Source organism: Gossypium arboreum, chromosome 7 (assembly GCF_025698485.1).
Source record: "Gossypium arboreum isolate Shixiya-1 chromosome 7, ASM2569848v2, whole genome shotgun sequence".
Taxonomy (NCBI): domain Eukaryota; kingdom Viridiplantae; phylum Streptophyta; class Magnoliopsida; order Malvales; family Malvaceae; genus Gossypium; species Gossypium arboreum.
In genome coordinates this window covers 68,177,444-68,186,179 of record NC_069076.1, presented here as the reverse complement: position 1 = coordinate 68,186,179, position 8,736 = coordinate 68,177,444, and the positions used below count along the sequence as shown (strand labels likewise).

The 8,736-nt window shown below is 36.7% G+C and overlaps 1 non-coding gene across 1 annotated transcript; it reads left to right on the top strand.

Moving 5' to 3' along the window:
- The first annotated feature begins 416 nt into the window (after positions 1-416).
- LOC128295707 (small nucleolar RNA R71) lies at positions 417-523 on the top strand. Its single transcript, XR_008286266.1, has one exon. It is a non-coding gene; the product is annotated as a small nucleolar RNA R71 (small nucleolar RNA).
- The last annotated feature ends 8,213 nt before the right edge of the window (positions 524-8,736 follow it).

Below are 8,736 nucleotides of genomic sequence, written 5' to 3'. Positions count from 1 at the left end.
ACAACTCACGGCAATGGGCATGCATGAGACCATTTTTTTCTTTTTTTCCATTTCTTTATTACCCATGCTCATTAATTTTTTTTCACCCATGATGCACCAACAAAACATGTCTATGACATGTTTTACCCATATTTCTTTGTCATGGCGGCCATCACTTGTAAAAAGAGGGATATTTGACATGCAAGGCCATTGTTTTGCATGCATGCTTTAATTAGTCATCACACATTTCCCTATCCTACTTTCAAAGTTTACTACTAGGTCCTTTCTAGTGAAATTCACATTTATAACTCTAAATTAAAGCATCAAGAATGTCACACATGAGTTAACACATATTATAGGCATCAAAATAAATATCAAATTATTTTTATGCCTCGGTTTTGTGGTCTCGAAACCACATTCCGACTAGGGTCGTTTTAAGGCTGTCACAAGGGCACCTTCTCAATAAGTCCTTGTATCGCTCCCATGCATCGTAAAGTGTTTCTAAATCCATCTGCACAAAAGAAAAGATATCATTACGTAATTTAGCCGTTTTAGCCGGCGAAAAATATTTTAGTAAAAATTTCTCGGTCATTTGTTCCCAAGTAGTGATAGACCCTCGTGGTAGTGAGTTCAACCACTGTTTAGCTTTGTTTCTCAGTGAAAAGGGAAACAATCGAAGACGTATGGCATCATCAGAAACGCCAGTGATTTTAAATGTATCGTAAAATTCCAGAAAGTTCGCTAACTGAGCGTTGGGATCTTCATCTTGCAAACCATCAAACTGAACAAACTACTGTATCATCTAAATAGTGTTAGGTTTTAATTCAAAAGTATTTGCAGCTACAGTAGGTCTAACTATGCTAGATTCAGTTCCTGTTAAAGAAGGTTTAGCATAATCTTACATAAAGTTTAGCATAATCATACATAGTACGTGGAGCAGGATTTTGATTAGCCACAATTGCAGGAGGTAGCTGATTGATTGCCTTGGTTTTCAGCCATCTCGTCGGTTGGGGGTCAAGTATCGTCTTCTCACTCGTTTTACGTATATCGTAAGCTGTGCCTTATTTCTCTTTGATTTTTGCAAATTGTACGATCGATTTCTTCGTCAAAAAGTAATGGCCCGACGGGTTTCTTCTAGTCATAAACTATAAAAACCTGCTAAGAGAAAAAAATAAGTAAATTAATAAATAATAAAAATTAAATTAAATTAAATTGCAAGAACAATAAATGGCTAAAGTAATAAAAATTTAGCATTCCTAATATTTTGAGTCCCCGGCAACGGCGCCAAAAACTTGATCACGTGATTCATAACAAGTAATAAATATTTATAATGAAGATCAAACCTAGACTAACTATTATCATGATGAAAAGGCAAGTGCACCTATCGAACAATAGTATAGTAATGGCAAGACCGGGATATCGTACCCAAGGGTGTGACAGCCCTAATATGACCCTAGTCGGGAAGTGGTTTCGGGACCACGAAACCGAGTCATATAAATAATTAAAGGTTATATTATGTGTTTATGATGTGAGTAAATGCTTGTGTGATAGTTCCATACTTCAATCTGGTCAGTGTATGTGAAAATTATTAGTAGGGACTTATGTGAGACAATTTAGAAATATGCTAGGCAAGTGCTAAAGTGGCCTATTAATATATGTGGGAAAGTGATTGTCCTTGCATGTCAAATTAGCCCAACTATAGGTAGTGGCCGGCCATGCTACAAATTGTATAATCAAGTGTGAATTTTATATTAACTTTAATTAACTAGGTGCCATATTAGTATGGAGGATGTAATAAAATAAAGAAATGATAACTAAAGGAAGGGATGGATGAAAGAAAAAGAAAGAGATCATCATTCATGTTTCTTCCTAGCCGAATCTAAAGAAAAAAAAAAAGAGGGAACAAGAGCATTCGGTGATGAAAACAAGTTGTGTTCTTTGGTTCTTCTTGGCCAAATTGAAAGGAGGAAGAAGGGAGTGAAGCCATCGGTCATCTTAGGTCAATATTAAGCTCAAGAGCAAAGGGGAACTAAATCCGATAAAGGGAAGGAAAAAGTGGTCGAATAGCCATCGAAATCATTCGATAACATCCGAGGTAAGTTTTCGAGTAACGAGACTTAGTTTACGATTTGATTAAGTCATGACGTGTGAGCATAACAAATATACGGTGATATGATGATTCTACTTGAATTATATGCTGAGTTAATTAGTCTATACGTATGACGGGTAGCCGTATGTGCATAGAGATCGTGTCATAAAGCAAACTAAACCATGCTGTTTGTATGTGGCTAGTGAGCCGAAAATGGGAATGCTTAATACGTGACTTGTGTTTGAACTCTAATTATGAAAATGAAATATAGATGTGTCATGATTTATTGATATGTGCATAAATATTCGGATGATAACCGGGCTAAGTCCCGAAGGCATTTGCGCTAGTGACTAGTTCCGGGCTAAGTCCCGAAGGCATTTGTGCGAGTTACTATATCCGGGCTAAGTACCGAAGGCATTTGTGCGAGTCACTGTATCCGGGCTAAGTCCCGAAGGCATTGGTACGAGTTACTATATCCGGGCTAAGTCCCGAAGGCATTGGTACGAGTTACTATATCCAGTTAAATCCCGAAGGTACCTGGCTTGGGAATGAGCGATCTTGCTGTAATAATTTCAATTAATACGCTCGTAAAATCCCAGCGATGAGGTATGTCTCGTATATGCATTGAATTGGTTGATTCCTTACAAATAGTATTCGCTCAGTCGATAAATGAGCTACCGGCCTTTGGCTAAATTGATCTTTTGTGTATGAATATAAGGGTCGGTAATGTGAAGTAAGTATGATATTGAGAATTTGTGCATATGAAATTATCCGTTTAGCCATATGAATGTTATGCATTAGTTGTGTCTAATTTCATGGCTCAAAACTTACTAAGCATTAAATGCTTACTCCGTTTCTTTGATTCTCTGTTTTATAGATTTTGGTTCGTCAGCTATTGGACTCGGGATTGTCGAAGTCGAAGTCGTCCACACTATCAAAGCCCCTTTTGGTACACTTTTGGTTGAACTTTGAAATGGCATGTATAGGACTACCCTTTTTGATGTTGGTCATGTACCTTTCGGTATTGTACAAATTTGGATAGCCATGCGAAAATGGCTTATATATATTTTTGAGCATAATGTTATAATCATTTTGTATGTATATGGTTATTGAGAGGTGTGGATATGCTTGGCAATGATTGGCCATTGGAATGGTTAATCACGATCATACTTTGTGCTATATATACTAAAGGGTTAGTTGAATCATGGAAACTATGTAATAGGTAAAGTCTACCTTAAAGGCAGATGCTGACAGCAGCAGTGGTGTAAATTTGAAAAATCACTAAAATTAGTAGGAATGGAATTAAATAGTGAATAAATTATGTAATCAAACCTTTATGAATCTACTTTCATATGGAAGAAACGAAACGATCATATGAGTCATATGTTAAGAGATATTTAAGTTTTCGTAAAACAGGGCCAGAACGGTTTCTGGATTCCCTGTTCTGACTTTGGAAATTCATTATAAATTAACCAGAGATAATTAGAAGTCATGCCATATATGTATAGATTTCTTTTCGAGTCTAGTTTCTATAGAAACAAATGGAAGCAGTATTGAAGCCCTGTACAGGGAGATATCCAAGTCATAGTGCATGAAGGTCAGAGTAGTCAAACCCTGAAAAAGGGGAGAATTTAACTAATAAACTGTACTAATTGGCTTGACCAAAAATTCTAGAAAACAATTTGTATATGGATATATGAGTCTAGTTTCAGGAAAAATTTACGAAACTGATTTTCGAGTTTTGGAACTCAAGATATGATTTTTAAGGTGATAGTGACGCAGTTAGCCAGCTGTCTGGAAATTTTTAAAATGGATTGTGAAAATAAGTGAATTAAGTCTGTTAACCCCTCGTGTCCGACCCCGGCAACGGTATCGGGTACGGGGTGTTACAAAGGGAACCAAAAGTACTAGTAATGGTTGTTTTTTTATGTAACACCCCAAACCCGTGACCGTCACCGGATTTGACCACGAGGTGTTACCGGGCTTACTTCCCTTATTTCTCTCTTGGAAATTATGAATTTCTGTTCCAGGCAGGCTAGCTAACTGCATCACTGTTACCTTAAAAATCATATCTCGAGTTCCCGAACTCGAAAACCAGTTCTGTAAATTTTCCCTGAAACTAGACTCATAATTCCATCTACAAATATTTTTCTAGAATTTTTGGTTGGGCCAATTGGTACAGTTTATTAGTTAAAGTCACCCCTGTTTCAGGGTTCGACTACACTGACCTTTGCACATTACGACCTGGATATCATCTCGTACAGAGCTCCAATGCTCATACCGTTTGTTTCTAATGAAACTAGACTCAAAGGGGAATCTATGAATATAAGGAATGACTTCTAATTGTTTCTGGATAATTTATGGTAAATTTTCAAAGTCGGATCAGGGGATCCAGAAACCGTTCTGGCCCTGTTTCATGAAAACCTGAATATCTCTTAAAATCTGACTCATATGACCGTTTCGTTTCTTCCATATGAAAGTAGATTCATCAAGGTTCAATTTCATAATTTATTCACTATTTAATTCTACTTCTACTATTTTTAGTGATTTTCAATCTCACCTCACTGCTGCTGGCAGCATCTGTTACTAAAGCAAACAATGACTATTTCATAATTCTTCCATGGCCAACTATAATTCATCATACATAATACAAGATATGGCCACCTTATCAAAATTAAGGTTTCTAAGACTTGTGACTATAGGTTTTAGAATCACACTCAACCGACCACATAGGCCATTTTCGCATGGCTTAAAGTTTACAACCCAAAATTCAACAAAACAAAATAGCCTATACATGCCAAATGTTCTCCTAGATCGACTAAGGAGACAATACCAAAAGATTGTTCACGGTGTGATGACTTGACGACGGTTCCGAGTACACAAGAGACGAGTCCAAGAGACCTAAAATGGGTGACAAGAAAACACCGAGTGAGTTTATAACTCAGTAAGCCATAAGCATTCCACAACCATCCATTAACAAAATTATTACAACATGAAATAATGAACGAGGCTAAGTACTCCATCCATATCGAACTATATCATAGTTCCTTGGACCTTTCGGGTCAATCTCATACCAAGTCATACATCCACATTTCATATTCTATACAATAAGATATTTGAGGCATTTTTACACACCAACTCATTTTCACCACAATCATACAATTGCAATCATCACATAGATTTAAAGCTTACCAAGCTCAACCCCGAGCATGAACATATTACCTATTCGTCATGAGCTCAAGGTACTTACCCGATCCGCTGTCCATACTCAACTCGATGGAGACACACCCTCCATATAATTGTTCGATCGGAGATATTTATATATATATAGAGTACGCACACACAGTGCTTAATACTCGATTTTGCACACTTAGTGCCATGCGATTTAAGCCCGCACACATAGTGCCATACCCTTGAGCTCGCACACTTAGTGCCATATATTTCCAGCATGCACACTTAGTGCCATATATTTCCAGCACGCACACTTAGTGCCAATCTAAATCACCGTACACACGTATTGCCCGACACTTAGTGCCGAAAGCAAACTTTCTACACATTTCACTATTTCTTTTACATTCAACAATTGTCATCACTCCATACACATACAATTTCATTTATATATATATAGCATCCCATTAAACACAATTGCATAGATTTTACAATCATTTAAGCAATATCAAACATATGTGCTTAATGACTTACCTTGTGTTGGGCAAATAATTCTAAGTCGGCTACTCGTTGACCTTCGATTTCCCTTGTTGGACGCTCTCCTTTAGGATCTTGAGCTTAAACAAACAAATTAACTCATTCAATCGCTTTGGTACATATGTTGGTATCCACATTCTAATGATCATATAACATACGAACGACATGGTAAAATTTTTATCTTGCTACCTTATGTTCTTGGCTATTCGCCAATAGCCTTATGCAATTTACTATTCTATCAATAATCCTATCACACATACACATATACATATTCGTATATTAAATAGCCACCCTCACTAACCACCCATTTTAGTTGATTTTATACAATCAAAGGCAATATCATGATTGGGTATACCTAAATAGCCGAATGTGCTAAAATTGATCTAACATCACCTATACCCTTGATTGAATGGCCGAATACTTATACTATCAATTATAGTATCGATTTTATTCTTTCAAACACATAGTCCCCATTCGGCCCTAACCATTTACTTAACGTATGTGTACAAATTCCATCTCAAAATTAGGAGTTGCAACTACAACTAGGTTACCACAATGCTCATCAATGACCGAATGCCTAAGCACAACTCTACTAAAAATTTATCCAACATCATTAACTTGCCCTTCACTATTTTTTTTTTAAACATCATATACAAAGTAACTTACATGTATATATAAAACCAACCTTGCTAGCACAATATCCCTTAACCGAATATCATAAACCCAAGCCACATATATAGTTCATCAAGGCCTTTCATTGGCCACATTCGCACCCTCCCTTATGAACAAACCAATTTCAACTTTCATGAAAAATATATGTACCAAGAGCTTCAACTACTTGGCCAAATACCAAACCTCCAAACAACCAAATTTAATCCATGGAATGAATAGAACTTGAACTAATCACCTCATTTACATCTAAATTTCCAAGGGTTTCAAAGTGCTTACCTCTTCCTAAGCATCAACCAAGCCAAATCATGCACAAAAGAATTCCTTCTTCTTCCTCCTTCAAGCCACGGCAATGGAGAATAGAATGAGCATTTTCCTTCTTCTTTTTTTGTTTTTCTCTCTAGTTACGGCACAATGGGGGCATCCATGCTCATTTTTTGTTCATTTCTTTAATGCTAGCTATTATTTTATGGCTTCCTACATACACCACTAGCATAACATGTTGGAAACATGTTCCCTTGCCCATAATTTTGTCATGGTAGGCCACTAACCTTGTCAAATGGGTTATTTGACATGCAACTCCATTTATTTTACTTCATTCCTTTATTAACCTCTTAAAATTAGCCACATATAATTAAATCCTTTCACATGAGTCCTTTTTCTTTCAATTCACCTTCAAATTAACTAAATCAAAGAATTAAAAAAATTCACACATGCATTTTCACATATTTAGACAGTAACTATCATACTCAAATAATTTAGTGACTCGGTTTAGCGGTCCCGAAACCGCTTTCCGACTAGGGTCACTTTAGGGATGTCACATTTTATTATCTAGCCTAGGAATAAAAAGGGTTTTATTTGTTTCAATTAACTAATTATCTAGCCTAAGAACGCATAGAAAAAAGAATTGGGGAATTGCTTTTGGGAAAATCGATTGACTTGAGACAATACTTAAGGAAAAATCCACCTAGACTTTACTTGTTATTCTGGCTCTGAACCGGACGATTTATTCATTTAACTTGTTCTGTAGAGATCCCTAAGTTATGTTATTATCCCTATTCAAGACTAATAACGTCTAATCTCTAGATTGAATAACCGAGACTTTTCTCTAATTAACACTCTAGGGTTGCATTAACTCGATCTATGGATCCCCCTATTAGGTTTCACCCTAATCCGATAAAATCTTGTTACCCTATTTCTAGGCGCGCAATCAACTCTGCTTAATTATGAAAAAAGTACTCTTAGACATGGTCTATTCCTTCTCTGAATAAGAGCATGTCTTGAATCAGTATCCTGGGATATCAAAACAAGAATTAAGAACACATAATCAAGAACAAGTTAAATATTTATCATACGATTCAGAAAATAATAACAAGATTCGTCTTAGGTTTCATTCTCCTTAGGTATTTAGGGGTTTAGTTCATAACTAAATAGGAAAACATCTCAGAAGAATAAAGAATACAAAACATAAAGAAAACCCAAAACTCCTGAAGGGAAATTGAGGAGAGATCTTCAGTCTTGATGATGAATCCGGCTTCTGAGATGGATCAATCGGCTTCCTTGGGGTAATTCCTTACCCCCCTTCTCTGTCTCCCTTTTCCTCCTCCTCTAGTGCGTATTTATAGGCTTGGGAATGCCTAGAAACCCTCCAAAGTGGCCTTTTCCAAATTGGACTTAACTTGGGCTTGGCAGGGACACGCCCGTGTGACACGGTCGTGTGACGTGATTGTCAGGCCGTGTTCGATCCGTTAAATTGCACACAGCCGTGTGGGTCAATGGCCAGGCCGTGTGAATCGTGAAAGCCTTGGTCGACACCCTCGAAAGACGATGCCTGTGTGGCGAGGCTTAGGCCGTGTCATCTTCTCGATTTGGTCTATTTTGCCCCTTTTTTCTCGTTTTTGGCTCCTTTTGCTCTCCTAAGTATAAAACATGAAATTAAAGCATTAGGAGCATCGAATTCACCAATTTTAATGAGAAATCATCCGAAAAATGCATTAAACATGGGGTAAAAATGTGTATAATTTACAGTTTATCATATATATACATATATATATATATACACACATGAGATATGTTAAGAATAAGTGATCAATGTTGTGTATTGCCTAAGTTCATCTGAGGTAAGTTTACAAACATATATGTATGTAATGGTATGCTACGATGAATAATAGAATTGCCTATTTTGAATACTTGGATTGGTCGGTATTGGTTGTGTGTTTCAAGTGCAGGTCTTGGGTGAAATTTTGGGTGAGAAATGAAGCTAGAAATGGCTTCATTTTGTCCACACAGACGTG